Raw genomic sequence first — 22,892 nt, 5'->3', positions numbered from 1 at the left:
TGCTCCCCCATTTTCCTGGGAAGGAAGAAGTGAAGTTCCTTGGAGAGGTGTCTGCACCCAAAAAATCACCAGTGAATTAGAACATATTCATCACCTTCAAAGGTAATGACAGTCTAGGGTGCATTTTTAGAGTCATACAGTCAGTACAATACAATTTGATGGCTTGTTTTTAATGTGATATTTCTGAGAAAGTCACGCTAGTACCTCTTTTGGAACCAAGGTGTTTTTTCCATCTAAAAACACCCTTCAGTTACATAATTTTGAATAGATCAGCAGCTCAAGAAAAAATAAAGGAGAAACAACAAGAGCTTCTGCATTATAAACTTTGTTCTTCCAGAGTATGGGTTGCAATGTACAAAACAAAGAAATCATTCAAGTGTCATCCTTGGTTTGTGTTGTAATCATGTTACTTAATGATAGATGCTTTTATATATTGTTCTTCTGACATTGTTTTTTGTTGCATTACAGTATATCTTACTATTCTTTGGTACGTGACTTTAGGTTTTAGAATGAGCTATTGTTTCTGATGGCACAAAATTATTTATCAGTTGACTCTTTAATGAGATTTCATGCTATTATATCTTGCTACATTCAATAAAACTGAAATGTATTTTTAGGTCTGTATCTCTGGTAATTGCTATGGATAGTTGATTCAATCTTACTAAAACAGTTGGTTTGATTTCCGTATTCATAGAATGGTTTGGGTTGAAAAGGACCTCTAAAGACCATCTGGTTCCAACCCCCCTGCCATGGGAAGGGACACCTCCCACCAGACCAGGCTGCTCAAAGCCCCATTTTCCATATTGTGGCCGTTAGCAACCACAAATGAATTTCATCATACCACTCAAAAACATGGAAAGCTATACAGAATTTTAACCATGTGAATCATGGAATTTTAAGCTGCAAGAGGAGGCTCTAAAAATAGATTGATTAATCACTGTGTTATAACAATATAACACCTTAAATTAGACTTCTACTTTGCTGAAAAGTGTAAGATAGTGGTTTAGTATCAATATTGGAAGGCAGTAGTCTCCTCAATCAGTTCCGGCTCAGTAACGGGGTTTTCCATGCTTTAATCATTTTAGGATCATTTAGGATTGCTTTTAGAGTCATCTTGTGCTAAATTTGGTGCAATGCCTGTGCATATGCACTAAGCACATGAAACCCTAACAGGAATTTGAAGGAATTTTGTTAATTTGCTCACCTATGACAAGAAAATGAAACCTGTTTTAGCTATTTAGTAAGGAAAATTGATGTTGAGACCTTTTTCCAGACTTTCCCACAGTTTTCTTTCTACGTAGGTGGGAAAGTAGCATTCTCACAGTTTGATATGAAAGAGTTGGTTAGAGTTTCAGGGTATTACAGTACCAAGAACCACGGTATGCACCTCCTGAAATCCTGGTACTGGAGCCAATGGGCCCACAAACACATGCATGGTTCTGCAGTACAGCTTCTGACATGCAAGTTACTCCATCATCCAAGTAAATCTTGAGCCATCTTGCTATGGAAAACTGGCAACTTACTCCTTTTTCCACATTTTCTTTCTTTTTTCTTAGTTTTCTCTGTGAAGAAATAGGATGTAGGGACAAAGGCAGCACAACAGTTGGTAATTCTTTATGTAAAGTTATGTAGTATGCACACAAGCAACGTACTTAATAGAAGTGCAGTTGGAAAAATAACATTACTTATGAGCATATTTAGGGCTGAAAATTGGCTAACATAATATGTGGATATAAGCATGTTTAAAGCAGTGATAGATAAATGTAAAAGAAATGTTGTTGTGTTTCAGTTAAAATCAGATTTTGTGGAGTATGATGAGGTAGCGTCATGAAGTCTGCAAGATTTGTTCCATTTGCTGTTATGTTCAGCTCTTATGTGCTGAATTTGGTACACCGAAACAAAAAATATGAGTTCTCTAGAATAATCCAGCTTTTCATTTTATTTTGCTGCCTTGTCTAAGCAGATGAATCTGATAATTCCTTAAATGGGAAGCTTGCCAGCTGAGAGAAACCTAGAGGGCAACAAATGGGCAGCGATGACAGAATGTCTTGAATGCTGGGAATGTTGTTTTGATTCCAGCCTGTTTAAAAATATATTTGTCTAGTGGAAGGTAATGCTAGACAGACAGATAACACAGGAGATTTCCTAGGCATTACTTACACACACACACTCACACACACACACACACACACACAGTGTTTATATATTTTTTTTTCCATAGGCTTAACCCAGATGAATTAAATTGCAAAATCTTTCACTTAAAAAAAAAAAAAAAAAAGAAAAAAAAAAGGAAAGAAAATAAGTACAGGACACAGAATAATGAAATCAAAGCAACTCTGCCTTAAGACTGCAGAGATTTCCTTATTTTACCCTGCTGTGTTTAGGTATTGCAAAACGGCTCACCTTTAGGAGGAGTCTCCTCCGAACAGGGAGCTGCTACATCCCGTATGTGCCACAGTTACTCGTGGTGCAAGAACAAGGTGAAGTGAGGACACTGAGATGACTGTCTTTAAACTGTCTGCTGTTCTACTGAGGTGATGTTGGATGTGGGTGTGTGTGCTTGTTTTGGTTTTTAGCTACCATAGCCATGTACCTTGACTTTTATAAAAGTTTTAACACTGGTATTGGCGAGGTCATTGTTTTAAGGAAACTTGGAAGCCTGAGTCAGGACTAAGAATGCTGGATATTAAATATTGGCAAAAATGAACAAGTATCAGAACAAGGGCAGTCCTGTTTCCCACATTTCGTTCTGGCAGCAGCCGAATTGGCTGAGTAGGCTCTTGTCCCCAGCTGTTCACAAGGGTTCATTACTGCTCCCCCAAGGTTTAATTGATCATGTAGTCACTCCCTAACCTGATTTGTTCACTCTAGTCTGGGTTAGTTCAAACACTTTTTAACACCAACTCTCTGAACTCTTTTAATCAGAATCATTCTGACATCAGCAGTTACTCCGCAGATACTGAGGGGCAGGAATGTAAAGGAAGAGTGATTACGAGAAGCAAGGAAATAAGTCTACCCCAGTGAAGCTTCAGCCAGAACAAGAGGCGTAACTGCAGCCTGAAATTACAAACTGCAGAGGACAGAATGGGGAATATGGCTAGGCTTACTGCTGCCCTGGTAAAATTTAACTGTTAATACCTGTCCTCCAAAATTCTTAGTAGAGCTTCTCAACCTCTGAGGCTATGCCTCAGCATTTTCCTAAATAATTTCAAAGGCTAGAGCAAAAAGTGACTGCAACACCTTTCATCTCACTAAAGCGCTTCTATGCAAAGCAAACAAAATCTGTAAAATGACATGCAAAAAATTATTAATGATCCTTCTTTGTTGTTGCTATCTTTGTTGAAATTCCTCTTTTGCTTTAGTGAATCTTTTTTATTATTAGGTTCTTCTTCTCCTGCTAACGTAATACAAGAAAGCTACTCATTATAACGAAGACTGAATATTCATGCAATCCAGCTTTAGGCATCAGCATCCACATCCACATACTTAAATTGGAATCAAAGTTAAGTGGCATCCCTGACATGTTCTGTCATGAAATAAAAAGGTTCTGTTTCATCTAATACAGCATGATAAAAGCAGATATCTTTCTGTGCAAATAGTTGTTCTCACTTTTCAGAGTTTTCTCAATTTGCAGAAGGAGAGTTTAGTTTCCAAGATGAAAAGGCGGACATGTTTTCCAGAGCTGCAGGTTGTTTCCCTTTTGTTTTGAAGTCAATGGCACTTGCACTTCTCAGACCCTGGGAAAAATAACTTTTTAATGCTGACTATATGTAACATCGCCTACCGGCTGCAGAAAAATCAGTGCTATAAAATTTACATGAAGGTACGGGTTATGTTAGGGCATACACATATATATAAGAATTTAAGCAATCTGGATTGTCATTCAGATTATTGCCCTGATCTGTATGACTTTCACAGGTTCTTAATTTCTCACTTTAGCATTTGAAAAAACAGACCTAATGTTTATTGAACAGAGCTGGCAGAATGTATTAAAGTTGGTGTACAGATAAGCATTAAGCACCATGAGACACTCAGTGGTGCTGAGCGTAATAATAATCATTTTCCCCTTTCCAATCTTAAGCTCTTTGGTCCTTGGTCTTTAAAGAAATTATGTTTAGGGTAACAGAATCAGGACCTTTGTGTTTTCCTGCTGGAGTAGCAAGGCCAAGGAAGCTTCGGAAAGGCAGCCTAACTTTGCAGTTTTCTGTATTTCAAAAGTCTTTCTCTGTCCTCAATGAGTTTAACAAATTAGTTGCATTTTCACGCTTTGGGTTGTGTGGTTTTGTTTGCCTTTTATTTTTCCTTAAGTTCTGATATTTGATTAAGATTTTTCATAATGTCTTTGGAACATACTTTACAAACTTCACTCTGTCTGAACATAGCATAAGATAAAGAATATAAAATATGATAACCAATTAATAATACTAAGATCCTGACCATTCTTTATGTGTGGCGTCCCTTCAATGAAGTACAGATGGGAGAGTTGTTAAAAATCTGAGAGCTGTGTTTGCCAAAATACTTCTTAAAGTAGATGGAAAAATGAAAGAAAACACACCAAAGATGATTGGTTCGTATTGTTTATGGTATCAGAATTGCGTTGAAACATAGAAGATCACATATATTAAGAGACAGTACTTCACTCAAATTCATTGTGCGGATTTCTCCCAATCTTGCTATACAAACCAACCTTCCATATATATGCTAGTCAAAAGAGGTGAACTTGTTATCAATGAAGAGGAATAGATACCCATTAATTCCTGTAAGGAATGTGACTATGAGACAGCTAGTGTCAACCATCAGGTTACTCAGACTGACCGATCAACTGGACCACAATTTAGAGAAGTTATGTCCTGTAACATGCAGATGATAATTTTGGCATCTTTTTCCCTGGAATTTCACTTCTATTACAGACTCCTACAGTATTTTATTAAAAAGTTCCAATATGGTGAAATATTTAAGCTACCGGCCAGCTCAGAGGTTTGGCTTCCTTAGACCAAGGAGCTGCCAGACCAGTTTTCTTTACTACGGAGTCTACATGATATTTATTTGTGGTTTTTTGTTGCTTTTTTGCTTGCTTGGTTGTTTTTTTGTCTGCACGTTTTGAAATGGACAGGTTTTTCCCAGCCCTGTTTTCTGCAGATAAACTCATGTTCCTGCTCTTTATTTAATGCAGTGTATTTCTCTAGCCAGTATTCTGGGCTGCATTTTTAATACCCAGGCAGTATAACCTCTCGCTGTATGTCATGCATTTTAATTGGGGGAGGATTATAATTCACATAGTTAAACTGTGAGTAATTTAATTTAAATAGTTCTAACCACTGTGGCTCTACAAATGATTTAAGTAAAGGGAAAAGGTAAAGTTGGAAGGTAATTTGCAGCATAAGAAAAAGTTTCAGCATCTTCAGTCTTTAGTCTTTACCATAGTTATAGTTGGTTAACCAGCATAAACTTTGTATGAGCAGAATGAACATCTGTTTGATGTTTTTAAGACCTTTGGTCTTACTGAATAAAATATGTAAGTTTGTGCCCCTAGTTTTCTTATTATACTCCTTATGTTCTATGTAAATAGTACAACAGGCATATGTAATTTAATATGAATAAATTATGATCGTCAGATCATAAGATAATTGGGACTGGAAGGGACCTTGGGAGGTGCCTGGCCCAGCACCTGACTCAAAGCAGGGCCAGCTCGGGGTCAGACCGGGTTGCTCAGGGCTTGGTCCACTCGTGGCTTGAAATGTCCAGAGGTGGAGACTGCACGGAAGTCTTCTTGCAGGAAAATTCAGTCTTTCTAATGCTGAATGTACTAATTACTCGGTATAAAAATCTAATTTTCAAATAGCTTTTACTAATCAGTGTTCTCTTTGCAGATTAGGTCACTTCTGCCATGCTTTTTAGAACAGCTATTTATTTGCGCTCCTAATACTGTCTGCATTTTTGCAGTGTCGAACTGCTTAGCATGCCATGCTTTTCCAAGTGTACGCTAACTGAAGTATGACTCCAGCTGTAAGTTTTATTCTTAGATGATTCCTCTCCTCTCCTCAAACTCTTTTTTTCCGATTTAATAAATAAATAAATAAATAAAATTAGTGCAACTATTTAACTATAAAGCTTCTGCACATTTGCCCCTGGCTTAAAATAAAAGGAAGAATCTCTTTATGTAATAATTTTGCAAAGTGCTTAAAAAAGATATTATTTACCTCAAGAATTAAAGAATTGTTTCAAATGAGAAATAGTACCCAGGAAATGCAGCTTCACCGACAATATAGTAAACTTTGTCTTAAAGCACTGAAATGAAGGCAATGGTACATCCCCTGCTTTGCATAAGCTCATGACCATGATCTACTTTATTAGGAATGATTAAAAGGAGGAGAAGATTTTTCAACATTTTGTACTTGGGGAATGTTCCTTAGATCAGATCTGATGTTTGTGTTGTTTAGTGCTGCTGCCTTTTGAAGGAGTCTTCGGAAATGGGAGCGTGAAATTGTGAAATTACGCATTTCTCATGAAATGACGTTGAGTGTTGAGGTTTGTACAGTTGGGGCACACCTTGCTCGGGCTGCTCTTGTGTGAAAGTAGAAAACACAGCAAGCAGAGGAGATGGAGCTCAGAAGAAAGAGGCTGGCTTTGGCTGTGTGGAAGTCGGCTGGCTCCTGCAGCGTCGGTATCACTGGAATGAGTTTCCCAGTTTCAGGCCGGAGGGAAGGAGTGGGTGGAGAGTGCATGGGAAATCGAGATTGCTGCCGCTGGATGATACACATGAAATCTCCCAACAGCTTAGCATTTAATAACCTGCTAGGTACTTTACCAGACAGCATAAGCACCTGCAATTGTATTTTCAAAACTCAAGTGTGGTGATGTCCGAGCAGCTGCCGTCTGTTAGCCACAGCCAGAGACTGATGGTCAGTCTGTGATCCCGGGAAGAGCTGCCTGGGTCTCGTCTTTCAGCTTCCTGACTCACAAGCTAAATAAGCTTGTTTCTGATCCCTGAATAACTAACTATATTTCAACTGTATCTTTCCTTCTTACAAATTTAAGAACAGCTTTTGCAGTCACTCTTTGGAATCGAATTCATATTCATATCCGTCTTTCCAGGCAAAAGGATGAGACCGTGTGTAGGTAGGTAGAAGAAGACAGGATGGAAGGATGTGTAAACTTGAGCTTTTTGCCATGCTCAGTGTGTTGTTTCAGAGTGAGGTTGTGGTTTTTGCATGTTCTCAGTAGCCTAGCATTTCCCAAGAAATTCAGTTGGTGGTGACCTGAATTAGGTAAAATTTAAAATTTAAGCGAAGGGGGTGGTGAGGGTGGTGCTTATCTTAGTGCTTAGCTCTGAATTTAGAATCTGTATCATCTTAAGTGGTGCAAAATCCAAACCAAGGAGAGACTTCTTTCTCTCTCTCCCTATTGCATGTGAGATCTTCTTTTATAAACTTCTTTCTTTCTTCTAGAAAGTTTGTCCTTATTCAAATAATCCATGACCCATTGTTTCTCTTAACTTCAACCCGCAGTGCTAATTTTAAGAGAATTCATGAATTTTGACTGTCAGCTTTACAACAAACATATTATGTGGGCCCATGTAGAAGAAATACACGAAATTATTTCTTCTGTTTCAATTACACTGGGGTATATATGTGTTTTCCTTCACTTACACTCTTATTATATCCTGTCCCACAACATGTTTTAAAGGAAACATAAGAGTGTAACATCCTAGAGTATTTTTTAAATGCTTTAAAGAATTTAATGGGAGTTTCACATTTTTACAATGATATTTCAACAGCATGGTAGAAGATGCCTGCATTCCCCCAGAATTTCTGCCCCTGCAGAGATCCCTGTCTGAAAATAAAAGCCACAGGGATACAATGATAGGATAGTTCACGTTACAACGTTGAGAAACTGCCCAAGAAATGTATTTTGTTTTGTTTTGTTTTTCTATTTTCATGAGACTTCTTTAGCAGCTTGCAATGTGAATAGTTCTGTGGCAGCATGCTCTGTAGCATTTCGTGTCCGTTTGCATATAATTCAAGCACTTTTAAAATTTCTTTTGTCACCTATCGTTCATGAGGATGTGGAAGAAATAAATAACATGCAGAAGTATTGTCTGGGCAGCTATCGTGAGGCCATCTGCAGGAGGGATACCCCGAAAACTATCCTCTGGTCCAAACTTCTGAAAACTTTTGAATGGCTGGAAAACTGCCAATAGTTCTTCCAGTGTTTGTGCATTTCTCTATTATTTTTGGCACTGTACAGTTCCACAATATGTACGTTTCTTTCCTATTTTCTGCCTGATAGCTCCAGCATTACACTTAGTGAGCTAATCAAACAAATAACGTTGTTCAGCACTGTGAAGAGATGAGCGAGCTGTATGTCTGTTTTTTTTTCTTCCCGCTCTGAATAATGCAGTTTTTCCATTGCAGAAATTTACCAGATAAGGAATGAACCAAAACGTTGGCTTGAGAAATGTTCTTAGTCGAAGGGGTCCATAGTACTGGTGATTCAGTCATCTGTCAGCCTGATAAATGGATTAGCGTAAGAGGTGTTCCAGTGGGGAACTGCAGCCCATAGGGCTTCCAGCTAATTATATTTAAGTTGTTTAGTACTGCTGGGAAGCAGCATCCAGGCAATTACTGAAAGCTTTGATGCAGTGTGCACTATTAGAGTGTGTGTTCAGAAACTCATTACCCTTTCGTGCTTGTGTTGGATGGATTCTAGGAAGCTGACATGAAACAGAGAGCAGGAATCAATAACTGAAAAGACATTTTAGTTAGCTTCTGGTCCGTTTCCTGATTCAGCAGCTTCCAGCCTCGAGTGTTTCATACAGTTGCCGTAATACAAAGGGAAAATGGGACTTAAATATGTTAATTATCATATGTATGCATCTGGTTACGATGATACGCAGCTGAAGGTCCTCCCAAGATGAAGCTGCGAAAGGCCCTCTGCGGACAAGCCCCTCTCAGGTGCCCTGTGGCATGCCCAGCGCGCCTGCCCTGCCTGCCCCTGGGGCGGAGACTGCGGCCATTTCTCTCGCGGTGGTTATTTTTGCCTCCACAACAGCAAGATTGCGTTACTCTGGCGTCCGGCATGCCCCCTCCTCGCAAGTTCTTGGAAACTACAGCTAATCCGAAACGAAGCCAATGATACTGCCTAGGCATATTAAAGCCCTTTTAAGAAAATTGTGCTAGCTCTGTCTTTGCTGCAGGCTGCAGTTCCCGTTACTGATGCACCTCTAGAAAACTGTACACACTCTGCGTCACCCAAATGTGGAAAACAATAATTCTTACCACGTGCTGCTCATCTGTTGGGTACATCCAAGATGTGGATGCTAAAAGTAATGCAGTATTTGCACAAACGGAGGCCTATATATAGTGTGTTTTTCTTTTTAAGGACTCAGTTATTAATCAGTTAATGGTGATTGTGAGGGCAATGCTGAGGAGACTAAATTCATCTTTTCTTTTTCTTCTTCTACTTCTCCACTTTCGCCTGAGGTAGAGCTAAATAGACAAAATAGAGGATTACAGCTGACCGCTTTTTGAGGGGATAATTCTGTCCCACCTTTAATAATTAAATGCTTTTCTTTATTTCTCCATCACAACAATCCTAGCCATGCTATGCTTTGTGTTTTATGTTTCATAAAGTTAAGCAGAAATCTCATGACTTACTATCAAGAAACAAGTGGGTGGTTGTTTTTCGTTGTTGTGGTGGGATTTTATTTTTTTAATCTGGGCTTCTTTGTTAGAAAATATTCATTTTTTTGCTTGAGAGCTGCCAAGATAAATGTTGTGCTAATTGGTACATATATATCTCTCTGATATATAATATATAATAATATATAATTTAACTCTCTGATAAAAAATTCTCGTCAGGAGACCATGGCATGCTGTTGTAGGCTGCAGCACCCATGAATCCACATACCGTAAAAAATACTCTTACAATACTAAGCATTGTCAGTATCAGTACCTGCCTTGGTTACTGACAGACATGAGCTTTCCATAAATTCATTAATAGCGTAGGAAGTGCTGGCTTTCCAAATAAAGACAGATAGTTCACATATTTCCTGTCTCGAAAACTATTACGCATGATAGTGGAATATCTACCCCACTGAAATACACAGCTGAAGCAGGCAAAGGCTGAGGCTGGCAAAGCATCTGTGCAGGCAAAGCATTGACTGTGGTAAATAATTCTGAGGGTCAGTGCTCGAACTATGGCTTCGAATCTGGCTCCAAGATTGGTTGTCCTGAGTTACTGCTCAGGATGCTAATAGTGAATTTATCTCTGGATAAAGAGCCTGCATACAAAGGGCGGCAGGACAGAGCCAAATTAATGATACCACGTTTCTGCAATTCTTCGTTTCATGATGTCCACTAGCTATGACTGAGTTAAGATGAAACATGAAAAGAATTTCCCCTCACAGTGAAAGCTGTAAGTGGAAGTTTTATGTTCCCTAGAGACTCTTGCTTCAGTGTTTCAGCCCTAACTCTGTGAACTACACCTGAATGAGTGAAATATTCTGGGGAGTGGCTCTTGAGTCTTAAGTATTTTAAGATTTTCTGGAAAGACGGGGGTTATTTCTGAGGTTTCTTTGTTGCTTTGCCTCAAACTTTACCATGGGAAAACTTTTTGCACAAGTATTATAATGAATATTTATTTCAAAGTTGACTCTGATTTCTGACTGACTCATGACTTGACTTCGTTCATCTAATCTCCCTTTACCATTCATCTATGGTAGATTTAAAATATTAAAAAAAAAAAAAAAAAAAAAAAGCCTCTTCTAACTTCCTTTAGAGGAGGCGGCTGTGGGGGAAAAGATTGATAAGTATCAAGGTAGAAAAGAATTTTTATGATAGCAAGCCATTAAATAGTGTTTATTTACTCTATAAGACCTTAGGGCAAATACATTAATATGCAGGCATTGTGTGGGTGTTTCTGAGCAGAGGCTGAAGTTCCAGTGCATACATATTCTGTGGAAATACATTAGAGAAAGCCAGCACATTGTGTTGAAAACGATGGACCTGGTTTGGGCTCCACATGACTGCAGGGTTTTGTCCATGATCCTTGGACAGGTGAATTGCTGGTTATGTCCCAGAGGTGGCCACATCTGCACTGTCCCAGTGTGATTATGTATGTTAATCTTTAAAGAAACTGAAAACCCAGCACAACAGCAGAAGTTTTGCAAGTGCTGGAGTGTTTTCTTCACTGATTCGTGCACTTTTCAGGAATTGCTTTATCTGTTTTGAACGTCTTCAGAAAGGACAACTCAGTTTATTTTTTGCTGGAGGTGGCATAATTATTGATGTCCTGCTGGAATCTTCCATATATTCCTGTTTTCCTGCGAGTCTAATCCCCCAGGGATTGTTTGAAAATATTAAAGCTGTTTGTCAAGTTGAAAGAAAGCAAAATATTCATGTTGCGCACTAGGTATCCTGTACTTCTTTTACAGAGATTGATAGTGAAATCTCTCAAAAATGCTTTTGTAGTTCACTGTCTGCTGAAGATGGCTTATTTATCATTTAAATTCTCCTGTGCCTTTAAAATTTGGAAATGGGGGGGATAGTAAATTACCCACCCAATTAATGCTTTTTATTACGGAACAATGTTAGAGAAGTGTGCTGAAAGAATAACGTCACTGGTTTGGTTTCTCCTTATCTTTGTTATCTGGTAAAAGTAAATAAAATTATTTAGGTGAAGCTACATAGAAATTACATTTAAACGTGAATCATATTGGAAACATTTAAGTACCTAAATCTATTTAGAGGAATTCAATAGGTTTTACAAAAAAGTCTTCCTAACGAATGTGACCTAATACTGCAAGTCAAGAGTAAATCTACTGTACTAGTTTGGTGCTTTGACTCCTAGACACCTGTGCAGCAGGTACTTTCAAGTGCCTCCTGTAAATCTGACCCCCTGCTTCAGTTTCCAAAGCTCATGCAGGTCCCTGCAAAAGGAAGCCTACACGTAAAGCCGTAGCTAAGTGCAGTATTTTGTCTGTGGCCCACCAAGGGCCGCCCTGAGGCAAGCGTCATTTCCCTGACTTGGAGCCCTGAATGGCACCGTCCCGTGGGAGGTAAAACGTCCGTGTTCTGGTGGGCACCTTCCATACAAGCAGGGATTTTCCTCTTGGTTGCGTGCACGGGAGCCGATGCCCGCATTTGCCGTGGGTTTGCTTCACCAAGGTTGTGTCCTATGGAGTACCTGCAAGAAAAGGGGGTCAGTGGACATCTCTGCGTTGTTCGGCTGAGTTTTGTGGTTACAGAAGTAGTACAACATCCCAAGTCAAGCCACTTGTACGAGATTTGCAGTCGGTGAACAAGAATGACGTTTCGTAAGTCTTACTTTTGGTTGGTATTTAAACATGGTTAATTTATCGGGCCGTTTAGCAGCCCAGCTCATTGCAGCAAAGATAGCTACCTTGAGACTTGCAGTATCCGTCCTCACCTTTGCGTAAGAGATGAAGTTTTTTAGGTTGCCGACTCCGGCGTCACCAGCAAGCGGTTCCTCACGGAGACATGAGCGGGAAGCGCTGGGTGCCCAGCGAGCTCCCTGAGGCAGCGGCCAGCTCGGCCGTGGCTGCTGGCACCTGGGGCCCTGCGCCCGCCGGTGGGGCTGAGGCGTGGGTTTAGGGAGCCACTGCCTGCGGCCATCTCACCACAGCGCTGCAGGGCCTGGGGCGGGGAGCGCCCGCCACTGCTCAGCTTTGACCGAGCCCTTTCAGCCCCAGGAGGATAGCACTGCTGTCCTAAATTACTAGCTGGAGTATTATTCACAGCAGAGTTTAGTCCACCTGTCTCTGAAGGGCTGCTTGCCGTTCTCAAGCCCCGCGTGTAGCCTGACCGCACACGCACTCCCTCACTGGAACCAGCGGCACTGCCTGCGCGCCGCCCGTCTCCCCCAGTGCTGCAGTTACCAAGCCAGACAATGGCTGCAGATCATAAGATACTTAATTTATGACCAGCGAAGCGCAGTTACATCACCTGACTTCCCTCCTCTGTATTACAGACTTTGCCCAGCTGTCTTTGTATGTAACCCAGGAACTTGTGTGTTTGGCTGCAGGGTAACTTGTGTTTTCACATCAGTTTGTCTTCCAGAAGTCTCTCCAGACAGGCCTTGCTATCAACAAATGGAGAATCTCTGCATTCTCCTTTTGATAGCTACGCGAATGGTTAATCGTAAGTGATGATGAGCATGTGCTTTATTTCTCATTTGAACTTGGCCTCAGCTTCCAGGTAGTGTTTTGTTTTATAGATACCCTCCTGTGCTAGATTAACAAGCCAGTTGGTACTTAAGCATTTTCTTCCCATGGAAATACTTAGATGCTGTAATCAGGTCATCTGTCTTTTTTTTTCATTCTTTTGATAAACTGCGCAGGTTGAACTCTTCAAATATTTCATATTACGGTATTTTCTTCAGCCCTCTAATCACTTCTGCAGCTGTTTTCTGTGATCTCTGTTTTTTTGCAACTTCTTTCTAAACTGTGGAGATCTGAATCCACAGATAGTTATCAGATGTAACATTAGTATTGCCAATGAAAGTTTAAAAAGTGAAATTTTAAGAAACATTTTCCTTCTTTCTATGCTGTTTATTTCAAAGCTTATATATTAGCTCTTACTGCAATATGAAATTTAGTTTTAAGAAACTTTTTTTGTTGAGTAAAGACTTATGTGTAGGGGCATGTGCTAGCAAAACAGGTTATTACAACCATCTACACATGCTCTCGCCCAGTTGTAAAGGAAATCTTTAACTTTTAAATGTCACTGACACTTGTGGATAATAAAACTTAAATATATATGCAATTTCTTTTTATCTCCAAATTGTCTCTTTTCCCTTGCTTCTTTCTTGCAAATCATTAATTTACTTGACTCTAGTCTTAGTACAAAAGCCTTTTCAAGTAGAGAGCTAGCGTAAATGCTTTTACCAAAAAGTTGTCTGGCAAGGTAACCAAAACCAGTCTTAGAATAGGATTTGAGTAACTCTTCCAGCCTGTGTGACCCATGCTACCTGATACTTTCTGCTTGCCCTGTAGCAACATGGGAAGATGAACGGCCTTCAAGGGATTCCAACGCTGATAAAAGCTGCCAGGGACTGGAGCACCTCTCGTGTGAGGAGAGGCTGAGAGAGCTGGGACTGCTCAGCCTGGAGAAGGGGAGGCTCAGGGAGAGGAGGCTCAGCCGTGTCTATAAATACCTGAAGGGAGGGTGCTGAGAGGATGGAGCCAGGCTCTGCTCAGTGGTGCCCAGTGCCAGGACAAGAGCCAGTGGGCACAAGCTGGAACACAGGAGGCTCAGTCTGAACATCAGGCAGCACTTCTGTGCTGTGCGGGTGGCAGAGCGCTGGGATCTTCCTCCCTGTAGATCTTCAAAAGCCGCCTGGACGTGGGCCTGGGCAGCCTGCTCTGGGTGTCCATGCTTGAGCTGGGGATTGGACCAGATGAGCTCCAGAGCTCCCTTCCCACCCCAGCCATGCTGTGATAATGTGATCCAGTGTGTAATATTGGTGAACAAAACAAATGAAACCATAGTCCAGTTAGGACAGAAATAATTAAATATATAGCTCACATAATACATCAATTTAAATTGCTATAATATGAGCCTGTATCTGGTATTTTATGATATCCACTAAACTATATGAATCTTGCAGAAGCCTTCAGCACACGAGTCAGTTATTTCCCTGGTATTTCTCTCCAGAGCAGCCCCTATGCGTTAGCTATTGTTGCACCCCATAATGTCAGAGTATTGAATAGAGTTAATTTTAATATACTAATACTCTTAACAATTTTACCATAAGACATGGAAGTTGTAACAACAAAATCCTCTAATTATTGCTGGGATTTTCAGATTGCATATTTACACAGAGCTGTATTTTTTGAGTATGTTGTATTTTGCATAAACATGACATGCTCCACAGAAAAAATGAGGAGAACAATTCCAATGTCTTCTGAGAATTAGATAGGCAAGCATACGGGTAGCCAGACAGATGGAGATTCATACGTGTTCAACAGACAAAAGTCCAAAAACATACAGACTTCTAGCTGATGATGTATCATGAATAATTTGTGATGCTTAAATAGTCATTTCTTGTCCCTTGTATAGTCATTCAGCTTCGATTAGAATAGGTATGTGTCTTTCTCATGTGAATAGTTGTATTTGGTTAGATGGCATACTTGTCTCACAGTGGTGTATATGAGAACATGTTGTAGTACTGTAGACTGAGAATTAGAACTGGATTTATGAAAGCTTCTCCTGATGTTTTTAAATATGCTATTTATTAAATTGACTATATTATAAAGTGATCCTCAATGTATAGTTTTAAAAGCTGTTAAACATTTGTGCGGAAGAGTATAATTAGTTTAAGAAGTCTCTAAAGAATATCTCATTTCACTTCACAGCATTTAATTATTATATTACATAGAAAAAACTGAGCATAAGCCGTAAGGCTTGAGATGCAGGAGTAGGAAGATAGTTAAGATACATTGCAGCTGAATCACAGAGGAAACGTGAAATAAGGATTTACTCATCGTGTTCGATGGCAGGCATGGAAAAGTCTGCAAATAGGTTTATTATTGCAGAAGAATGCCGGACTATCTTTCATGTTTGATTTTCATAAATACTTTCTTTTAGACCTTCCCCCAAAAAGTTACAGGAAGGTGAATTCTTTGGCCTACTTATTTCTTTTTGCACAGAAATCACTTTCCACTGGCATTTTCTCAGAGATGACTTTTGTGTGCTGCTGCGAGGCAGCGAACCAGCTTTTCAGTGCTGTGTTCAACTGTGGTTCCCTAGGCTGTCAGCTAGATGAATTTCTTGCTGATGTTTGATCAAAGACGCTGAAGATTGTTGAGCCAAGTTCAGCGTGCATTAGGTTCCTGGAAAAGTGCACTTAGCTTTGCAAAGCACTTGAATGTTTTGGGTCACTGGGTCTTGCTCTTTTCTCTCTCTTTCTGTCACAGATGGTGTTTTTTTTCCTCTTAGGGTTCTGCCAAAGCTCCTAACTTGGGAGACAGAACATTGGTGAATGCCAAAAGAGCAATGGGTCAAATGCTCTTGTTTTGATGAGGCGATGCGAAGCGGCTTGACCGGTACCTCTCTCTCTCATTGCAGCCCTCTCCGCTGTCAGATGTGGTGATCTCCATGGTAACTCAAACCCCCAGACTCTTGACAGCAGCCTGCGAGGAGCAGCATTCAGCAGCTCAAGGGTCTCACGACCAGGTAAGCCAAAGTAATCGCCAGGCATGAGCCTGCCTCGGGAACACAGTCTCCTGGCCAGCTGCCTTTCAGATTTTTTCATGGTGAAACCACACATGCAGCTCAAGCTTTGCAAGTTAATTTCTATGCTTGTATCTGATGATAAAGTTTTACCATTGCTATCATTCAAGAGTACAGCAATTCAGCCCTCTCAAACAGAGACATTTGACAAAAAGTCTACATTTACTCAGAGACGACTTTTAAGCTACAGTCTGAAGAGCTGCAATGTAACAAAACAAAGTACTTTATGATTCTTTAAGTGGCGGCTGTGTTAAGTAATTGCTTTGGTTGGAAATAACCCCAAAACACATCTGCATTAAGATCTGTCTTTCTGCTGTACCTACACTGCTGTCAGTACCGATCCTTCTCTGACAGGAGGTTTGAGCCCTCTTAACCTCCTGGAATCATTTGCAGAGCCTTTTTGGGTGTTTATGTAACCTTCATTGGTACTCTGTAGCCTTTTCAAATTGTTGTTTTGCTCTTTACACACTGCTGCCTTCTAAATCCCTCGCTATGCTAATTACAGTATATGGGGTGTTCTGGTTAACATCGTGAGGAGGTACAGAATTCTTCCTTTTTTTTGGTGAATTATGGAGAAAATGTCAAGAAAAACCAAGATTCTTCCCATTTTGGGAAAATACAGGGGACTATACAGCTGTATTCACTATTCCAGTATCCCTAATGCTGTGAACAAAAATAGTATCTCTGTTCTTACATGTGTGGAGGTTTTATTAACCCTTTTTGTCATAAGGTTTCACTGGCATTTGTATTACATTGTTTCTGTGACATGAAAATTGTATTATTATTTTTTTAAGTCCCCGGTTTCTGTGCACCATTCTCTGGGTATGACCTACTTTCTTTCTTGATACATAAGTCCACGTGGCTATAATACACTTTGCCCATCCTATGAATTGATGCATACTACTCCAAGTAAACACTCTGCTACCTTTATTAACCAATTTGCCACCTTCTTTGTCATAACTGCTATCAAGAATATTTTATACTTACTTTTGTATCAGTGATTAAACTCAGCTAATGTTGAGCTACTACTGGATGATTTTATTGGGGAAATGTAGAACACTCTTCTTCAGTTATTATTTTCTGTCAACAAGTACTATTTTTTATCTGTCTCTGTCTTAATCCATTTAACTCACATTTTGGTACAACTGATAATACAGAGAACAGATTTCTTAATCTTGAATGTGTGGCTGTAAGGTACATGCCTTTCAAAAGTCTCTGTGTTTCACCTATGAAGTAACTTTTTTGACCAAAATTCGTAACTTTATCAGATTATTAAATCCCATCTTTGTGCTGTATTGACCAATTTGCTACAAAATGTTGTTGACTGGTGTTGACTGTTTATTCGTATCATTTCCCAGTGAATTTATCTTCTATCAGTTTGTCAGTTGTTTTGCCTGAGATTAATAGTGGCTTAGAGCTCTATAATTACTGATATCATACCGTTTACCAGCTTCAAATATTGGCAGAAAATGCTAGCAGTCTTACTGAATTTCTTTGGTGTTCCATAATGTATTGAAAATTAGCATCATTGAAATGATACTCTCTCAAACGCTTTTAAGACTCTAAGGCACAAATTATCTGGGTGTGCTGATTTAAAGTTGTCTTTTAACATTCATTTTGGTTACTAATGGCCTCCTCATCTGTAAAAATGTTTTTTTCTACTTACAGAGACAAAAATATTTGTCTCTTTTCTTTTTTTAAAAAGCATAGCATGTTTATATTCTGTTAAAACATAAATCAGAAGTTGGAGACTATCGGTTGATAATTTCCTATTTAAATTAATTGTCTTTGAATACTTTTTTTGTCATGTGTAATGTGCATTTCAATCTAATTATGGCCTTAATGCAGGACTAAAGTAAGCCTTTTGCCACAGGTTGCCATTTTTTTGGACTGTTTTAGTAGTGGCTTTGGTCCCCGCTGGTAGTGGGGTAGGGAGAGTCGTTCCACATTTTCATCTCTGTACTGTATCCCAAATGTATAGTTTTCCTCAGATTCACTGGGCCAACGAGCTTACATGTTTGCGATTAACCAATCTTTACATACTGAATATGTGGGTCTAGAATGGAGTTATCCTTTTGGTGTTTGAAAAAGTATTTTAGGAATAAAATTTAGGAGTGGCTGACATTTTACTACTGACTGCGTGTTATTTCTAGATGACATCTGAGATGGAAATCTTTTGTAGTTATTTTCATGTTTCACAAATACATTCTTACAGAGTAGATGGCCCAGTTTTCTGATACGGTTTGGTGGCTTGCTTTATCTCATCTTACCAACAATATATTCTCCTGAGATCTGCTAGTGTATGATCTATGTGTATTCAAGATCTTAAGCCCTTGGTTTATCAACAATTTGGGGAGATAATGGTACCATCAATGTGGTGTATCATCCTCTATTTATTTTTTCCTTGCTTTGTTTAATAACAAGTTTTCCTGAAAAGTTAAAAATTATGATTTTAATATTTTAATTGTGGAGACCTCCCCAGTAGTTTGAAGCAACAGCAACTATACATAGTATCTACTTCTAAATAAAAGTTTACAGGCTTGCTTGCTTGCTTCTCAGGCCTCTGATCCTTCACTCCACAGAGGTTGCCATATGTAAGGTTGAATTTGTACTGCATTTGTTTCTGTAACACCTCACAGTTTACTTTAGAAGCCTTTTGCCTGCCCTAGCTCATCCTTATCCGAAGACAGTAACCACATGTCACTGACATGAAGCTTACTCTGTAAATATTGCTCCTTCTCTCCATGGATATGAATTGCAGTTCCAAAGACCAGAGTCTGTCAACTCTTCACCAGAAACATAGCCAATAATTGATCCTCAGTCTTTTTACTTCTTGTTTTCTGTCACTTAGAAGATCAGGCAGATCTCCAGGACCTCTTTCACGTCTTTCTTTCTGAAATGTGCAGCTGTTCTTATTCTAGCCAGAGATGATGTAAGTTGAACTGACGATATGTGCTTTAGCACTTTTCCGTCTCATAGTAACACTGTCTCCCGAAGAGAATGGCTCTCACCAGTCTACAGTGAAGATGGAGCCAATATAGGTAGAAAATGTCATGCTTCAAAGAAAGAAGTTGCAGAAGAAATTCATGCAAATTCACGGCATCAAGTGCTGTAGAAACCCTTTCTTGGATTTTGGAGAGGTACTAGGAGCAGCTGGTGCAAATCTGCTTAGACAGTTCTGGAGCAATTTCTTATTTGAACCAGTAAGAGGAAAACCAAAAAGCTACAGGCTTTTGCATGACTAAAGCAGGTATTTCTGAGGGTCTAAGGAAACAAACAAACAAACAATAAATAAATAAATAAAACAAATTTTGCCACTGTTGTGAGAGCCACTAAGCATAAAGTTAGGTAAAATCATGTTATTTTGCTAATTCTCATCCCTACTTTAATGAAGAAGAACTTTGCATTTTGTGTCTTGTTATCTTCATAGATAATGCTTCACAGAAGCCAGCAGTGAAGAGGATCTGTACTCTCTCTCATCTGAGTAATCTTTCTTAATTCAGGGGTAAAGTTTTAGAGTCAAAAGAGAACAGCTTCTAGAGTCTCTTCCTGTTCTGCCCTTAGTGTAGTACTCTGTGCCTGTGCGCTGTACAGCTTTTTCAGCCTCCCCGGGGTCTGTTCCTGCATCTAATTTTGACTTTGGCTCCTTTGGCTATCGAGAAAATGTTGTAGTCATTTATTCCTCTGATTTGTACAGAGTTGTAATGTTCTTTAGCTATTAAGCATAAAAAGTCAATAAGATTTTGCATAGTCAGTGATCGTTTGTTAGTAGATCTACCCTTTTGCCTGGGACTGGACTACAGAAGTTTTTTCAGTCCTGTGCTTTAGTACTGCACTTGCACGAACACAGTTTTCTTGTTGAAATTCTTTGAAGTATGCATCATCTTTGTAAATGAGAATATTGTATTTCATACAAGGAAGGTTAAAGTAACTGTCGTCAAACAGTTGGCTTACAAATGTATGAGTTTTAAAAGTATTATAATACATCTATGCATACTTATTCCTTAACAACTTCTGTACATTTTTACAACTAGGGATTTTCCATACCTCGTGTTAATTTATTTAGAACTTTATCCATGGTAGTGCAGAGGCAAACTGAGAAACTTTCTTTATGGTAAAAAGGGGTACTGTTGGCAGTAGGTCCTACCAGTTCATTTCGTAGGTCACTTAGACTTGTGAACTACAACAGTCAAGCTACTTTCAAACTATATCCTTTATAATGTTTTTTTGTTTGTTTTTTGGTAAACAAACTGTATATTGGTTTTGATTTCTAAGATTGCTTTTCAGATATAGTCAACAAGTAATTCAGAGCCTGTGGGCCTACAGAAGAACTATTCGCTTTGATTGCTTGGCGTTCGTTATTCATTATTCTGAAGTTATTCTTACAAGTCACTGTTCACTGAAAAATAGTGAACTGTTGGCATAATATTTTTAAAAGTAAGCATATTTTAAAATAACATAGAAATGTAAAGGATGTTTATCATTTGTGGTTATTTCAGGTCTAAAACCATGTTATGTTTGCATATTCCCTGATACTGCCCTTACTAGTTGGTGCATCAGTTTACTGAACTCTTTATTTTAGTTCATGAAAATATTATTTGATCAGGTTTTTGCTTTTTTTTTTTGACCTTGTAGATGAGTCAGAATAAAGTATATCTTGCTAGAACATGAACATTTAGGGTCATGGTTTATTGGGTGATACTGGTGGTAGGGGGATGGTTGGACCAGATGATCTTGGAGATCTTTTCCAACCTTAATGATTCTATGAACTTGTACATAGGTAACAATTTTTATGACTTTACATTGTGCTAAAGAGGTAAGGAAGCTACTCTTCCTGTCATGGCCAACTTCTGAGATCCTTGTTTTGAGCCTTGCTTTTTCATAATAGTAGTATTTCAATCTACTGCTACTCTTTTTGATGATAGGTTTTTGATGATAGTGGAGAGTCTTGAGGATGCATTCCAAAATAAGATGATAAAATGCATTATCCTTGGATTTTTAAACTAAATTTGTGATTATTTAAGGCATAACTCAGATCTTTTAAGACTGAGGTCTGACCGTCCTGCAGTCTCTGTACCTGATGTGCAGAGCACGTTAGGATTCCATGTTCATCATGTCAATCACCTGAAAGTGCTAGTAATAAATACAAAGTCTGGACAAAGATGATTTATGTGCTAATCACTAATAAAGTGTGTATTTAGTTTACCCGGAGTTCCAGACTATGTCAAAGGTGCGTGCGTACCTCCACGAGGTATGAATGAAATCTGTTCTAGAAATCTGCCACCGCTCAGGTTGGGAGCGTGGAGCGGCCGCGCAGTGATGGTGGGGAAGGAGAGCTGTGCCTTGCAGAGACCACGCAACCAAGCCACTCTTCTCCTCCACCCGAAGCCTGCTTGACTTGTCTGGGCAGAACTGAAGGAATTCACTGCCCTCATGGATTCAGCTCAGGCTGTGGCGCTCTGGAAAACTTGGTGTGCCTGGCATGTACCAGAGGCATAATATCTTCTGTAAACTACTTGCGATGAAAAAGTATGTATGAGCAGTGAACCTGCTGCTTCCCAAATAGAGTTAGAGCAGTTTCCTTCTGAAGAAGACCAGGATTTTCTGCCTTTCAAATGTTTGTTTACTTGAAGCCTTTGCTTTAAACTAAATTCTTTTTTTTTATCACACTATTCTGTCGAAAAAGAATTATTATGAGCAGTCTAGTTGAACATACTTCTAAATATCTGAACATCTCCCAGATTCATCCCACAGAGAAAAAGGACACGTAATATACATGTTCTTTCAATAAGTTCTCTGTAAGTGAAGTATTTTAGATGCACAGGATCTGTGTTGCCATTTACTTACTTGTATGGGCTATTTCTACCTGAACTGCTTTGACTTAATGGAGAATTCATACAAATTATTGATAATCATGTTTCTGTATAGATTGCATGTGCTCAAGATTTGCGCCTGGTATACGGATTAGCATCAGTTCCTTTTATCAGCTGTAGTGAAGAATTTCAGTCTTCGGTCAGCCTGTGAGGATTTTCACATAATATTTTACTGTCCAGTCTTTACTTCAAGCGCTGCAAGTGAAAAGAAATCAAATTATTATTTTTCCTCAAAAGTTTGATTATCTGTAGTCGTGAGAGTTAAGAAGTAATTATTCAGTGTGAACTTGTGAGATTTGAGGTATAATTAATCAAAATGGTGTTGCAAGCGTGTCATTGCTGGTACAACATTTTTACTTACACACTGAGGTCACACGTTCGCACTTGACCTTGTAACGGGGTACCTTGGCCCAAGCTTTTCTTACGTAAATGTGATTACGCAGAGTTGGTAGAGCTGTTGTAGCGTTACAGCTGGAAAGGAAGTATCACCGAGAAGGCCGTGGTGGTGTAAGATACAGCAGAGCCTGCACCTGAGCCACAGGAGCAGTGCGCTCGGGCGTCCCGCACCATGTGGTGCAAAGTCGGTGTCCAGCCACTGGCGGCTGAGCTCAGCTGCAACGTGCTGGGACGACGAGGCAGCTGGGACGCTGCAGCTCCAGAGCAGGCAGGGGGAGACGAGGCAGCGTCCCGCTGTGCCGGGCGGGGAGCTCCAGCTGCCCAACAGAAGCAAACGCTGCTGCTGCTGCTCGCTCCGTGTTGCGGAGGG

At 39.6% G+C, this 22,892-nt stretch overlaps 1 protein-coding gene across 7 annotated transcripts in view; it reads left to right on the top strand.

Moving 5' to 3' along the window:
• TBL1X (transducin beta like 1 X-linked) overlaps positions 1-22,892 on the top strand; it is a 199,560-nt gene that overhangs the window by 88,337 nt on the left and 88,331 nt on the right. For all 7 annotated transcript variants that reach the window (XM_083825239.1, XM_083825241.1, XM_083825244.1 and 4 more), the window contains one exon: positions 16,089-16,196. The gene's annotated coding sequence lies outside the window, so the exon portion shown is untranslated. The remainder of the gene's footprint in view (positions 1-16,088; positions 16,197-22,892) is intronic.

Source organism: Anser anser, assembly GCF_964211835.1.
Source record: "Anser anser genome assembly, chromosome: 1".
Lineage (NCBI taxonomy): Eukaryota > Metazoa > Chordata > Aves > Anseriformes > Anatidae > Anser > Anser anser.
This window is presented reverse-complemented; position numbering and strand designations above follow the sequence as displayed.